Source organism: Mesocricetus auratus, unplaced genomic scaffold (assembly GCF_017639785.1).
Source record: "Mesocricetus auratus isolate SY011 unplaced genomic scaffold, BCM_Maur_2.0 Super-Scaffold_100037, whole genome shotgun sequence".
NCBI classification, from domain to species: domain Eukaryota; kingdom Metazoa; phylum Chordata; class Mammalia; order Rodentia; family Cricetidae; genus Mesocricetus; species Mesocricetus auratus.
The window spans coordinates 4,998,992-5,003,115 of NW_024429215.1; the positions used below are offsets into that span (position 1 = coordinate 4,998,992).

Below are 4,124 nucleotides of genomic sequence, written 5' to 3' on the forward strand. Positions count from 1 at the left end.
CCCAAAACTCCATAATAATGAGTTACCTGGATACAGGTACACCTTTTGTTTATGCTGTTAAAAGTTTAAAGTTTTTTCAAATGAAATACAGCATTATTTTACTGACACCGTGTGGGAATGGCTTTTCATGGGAACCTCTGGTACTGAAGAGAGTTATATGCAGTTTCAGCACTGGAGCAGCGATCTCCTCAGGTGAAGTTGACTGTGACTTGATATCCCTCACACAGCACTGACTGCAGCTTCACCTCAGGTGACTGACGAGCGCCTCTGTCTCTTCTTCAGCTGAAGGCAGGTGGCGCCAGACCCACAGCTCTTTCACCGTATAAACCTTTCTGAAACCTGCAGTTTGGAGGAATCTAAATTTTATCACGTGTTCCAAAACTTAATTACCTTTTAAAGAAGTGTTTTTTTGACAACAATACAAAGTCAAAATGTTAAACTGAAGAAATAGGGAAAACCCTTAGTAATGAAACTTGGCTGTTTCTGAACAAAAGGATTTGTACAGAACTGTGGCTTGCCACAGGGCAGTGGAAATAGGTGACACTCTTCATAAGTTGATATTCTCAAATGCTCAACTTACTGCACATTTAAGCAAATTAATTTTAATGTTCTTAAAATAAAAGCCACTGCAGTGTCTTGTCTTACTGTATTTATTTTTTTGCCTTTTAAAATAAAATATTACATGTTTTTCTCTTCTGTTTACTCATTGAACACTGTATTGTCAAAATGAATGCTAGAATGTTTTTCATAGAGAAAACTTCAAATTATCAGGATTTAACATATCCTATAAACACTAATGTCTGGACAATGTCCTAGACCAGCTGACTAATCCAAACCAGAAAAGGATGGCAAACAAGCTTGACCATTTGTCAGCAAGTACTTAAGGTGGGATTGTAACGTAATGATCCATGTACCAGTCTTTAATATGTACATACATACATATATACCTACATCTGTAACATTAAGTTCTAGGGGTGAGGAAACTCTTAAAAACCTTCTACTTGTTTCTCACAAAATTTTCATTCTGACTATTCACTTTTCTCTTGGTATTTCTAAGACGGCTGAGCTAGAAATCTTAGAGGTGGTTTCAACATTTTAATGTGTCAAATTAGTCATAAGATGACTATAATCTATCATTTTCTCACTGTAATTTCTTAGTAAAAGTTATATGCCAGTCATGTAAAGAAAACAGTTGACTTTACATATAAGATCGATGGCATTTTTGTTATGAACAATGATATCACAGTATTTCATAACATATGGCAGAACACAGAAACTACTGTCAGGTAAGTGTACACATGTGGACTTAGTAGCTCACATGTAGACACAGTCTCACAAAGTGTTCTGGCACTTAACACATAGACAGTTTTAATAACCAATCAGAACAGCTCTTGTTTCGGCCTCAGGATAAAGATGTGGAAAGTAGGCAGACACTTGTACGTTTATCTCCTCCTCTGTTGAGTTAGAAATGCTGTGATGCTTTACTAGAGAGCAAACCAGCCTGAACACTGGCCCCAGTTCAGTGATTCAACTGTTGAGAACTTCTACTTGAATGTAAAGTTTATTGAAGTAAAATCAGAAGGAAAATGACGAAGTAGCCTTTCTGTTGCAGAAAATATTCAGTAGCAGGTGCACTTGAAAGTAAATTATTTCAAAGACCCATAACATTTCTTTTAATTTCTTCCTGTGCTTGTTTTATAGACTCAATGGCACTTTGACTGTCTCCCAGGTGTATTCCCGTCCTTCTTCGTGTACTCGGTTTTACAGATTGAGCTTCAATTCCAGATGAGTCCTGGTTGTCAGATTCTGGGGAAGAATAGCCTTTTACCACTTTCTTCTGTTGCCTCACTGGTTTATGCTTCATTTTCAGAACATTAACCACTGGAGTGCAATGTTTCACTTTGGTCTGGATAACACCATTCTTTTTTGAATTGTATCATATCATTAAGTGGGTCCCATGGTCGGGTATCTGAAAACTTTTAGTGCCATTCTCCTGTGCGTGGATAAAGTTCAAATAACTTACAAACCCACTATTCATTTTTTGTTTTCCAATCTCTGGCAGCCTACGTTTGAGCTTCTTCCAAAACATACTTTTCTCGACTAGCCTCTGTTTGGTCTTTGGCATTTAGAGTTCTTGTTAGTCGCTGCCAGAATTTCTCTGATTCAAAATCATCCTGCTCTTCAAATTTCACAGTGTTCCTTGTTAATCTCCACTGTTTAATGTCAAGTGTTGGATTCCAGAAAAAATCTCTGAGTCTTCTTGTCATTAATGAAGACTTCACTATCCCAATGGCCTTCCAAAGTAGCTAGGACTTCTTTTCCCAATTTATGTTTCCCTGACATTTGATTAACATAATCGCTACTCCCTAAAAATGACTTTAGCTTAAATTCAAGTGTTGTACTGTATCCAGTCTTTTGACAGGTGATATTGACCGTTCCACCAAGCTCCAGTGTCATTGTGCCAGAAAGAATTCCTTCACAACGAGCATATGGCGTTGTCCTTATGTAATCTTCACCTCTGTTCAAGAAAGTTAACCATTTTTTGCAGATAATGAATTTCCATAAAACTGGGACTTGGCCAAGATGCTACTACTAAGGCAAAATCCATCTTTTCGGTTACTGACATAAAAGGCAGATATTTGTGGGTGATGGGACACCTGTTCCGCAATATAGAAGTTTTGCTGTTTGTTCTGGGATGAATCCATCAACAACAGAAAGTCTCTCCAAGTATAGGATTATATAGTTTCTTCAGACCCTTTGGTTTTTATAGAATCTTACAAATGCCATTTCACAACTTTCTTCGAATGGAAACATGGATTTTCTTCAAGAGCAGCCTCAGGCAGGAAGTCTGCATGATAGAAGTAATCTGAGAGTTTATCCAGGAAAGAATGGGGCTCCAAAATAAATGTAGGAAAAACCACCCTGGACAGGAACATGCCATGAAGGACTTGTTTGAGCAGAGTCCAGATAAGGCTTTTGTTTTCTTCAGACAGTTTCCATTTGAGAAGCCTCATCTGCCTCCCCAAGTTGTTCGTGCCTCTGCTCCATGTAGGTGGTCTCCTTTAAAAGGCTCAATGGGCTCAGGTTCAGTGTAAGAGTCATCTTATCTTTCTGATGTATCTGTACTACTTTCTCCACTTTTTCCCATCACCTCATTGTCAGACTCATTTTGCTCTTGATCGTTTTCTCTGTCAGATTTATCAGAATACATATCTTGGTCCTTAAAGTACTGTCTTTCAATTTCACTATCATTCTAATGGAAGTTGTCACCGCTGTGGAGATTGTTAGCACACAGTAAACCATACAGAGTCATGTGTGTGTTATCTGAGGAAATGCTCAGGTCATGTTCCTTTCCTTCCCTGATCATTGTGTGCTTAAGTAGAATAGAACATTTCAAAGCCAACTCCAAGGCATCCATCCAGCACCTTCCATCTGACTCTGACGTTGCTCAGATAATCAAGTAACTGCTAGGTAAGGGTTGAGTTATGGATCCAACTGCTTTGCCCTTACTGCCCAGATAGACTGCTCCAAAGGATGGAAAAGCTTGAAACAAAAGCCATCTGTTTTTAATGGGAGCTTGATGATCTCATAAGCATTCAGAAGGACTGTTCCAACCCACTGGCCGTTCTTTTATGTTTATATATCAGAAGCACCCCAGCTTGGTCCAGCTCTTTAGGGTACCATGAATCTTCATGCAGTTGGCCATGATGATGATAGAGGGGTCCGTGATGATGCTGAGCAACTCCTTCATGACCCTCTCCTCCTTTTTCTTTTGTACCTTGTGAGACTCTTTCTTGCTGAGTTTACTTGAAGTGGATCTGTCATGGAACGCTTAATGTATACCTCTCAACTACTTGAACTCTAAGAGGGATTAATTTAGTTACATTGTACCTATGTGAATTGTGTCTAAGCATAAGGATAAGATTTTCAAACATCCTGCCATTCAAATTCCCATCTGGACAATAACAAAAAGCAAATTTTGCTTGATCAAGCCCACCAGTTAATAAGATACTGATCAGTTGAAGAACATCATGTTATTCAACATGTCTGAACAGCAGTTGATGTTTCCATAACAATTCATTTTGTACGTGTGTTTGTGTGACATGTATGCATATTTTTCTGTG

At 38.5% G+C, this 4,124-nt stretch overlaps 1 pseudogene; it reads right to left on the reverse strand.

The window, feature by feature from the left end:
• Positions 1-1,651: 1,651 nt before the first annotated feature.
• On the reverse strand, positions 1,652-3,102 carry LOC101836180 (annotated as a pseudogene).
• Between the last annotated feature and the right edge of the window lie 1,022 nt (positions 3,103-4,124).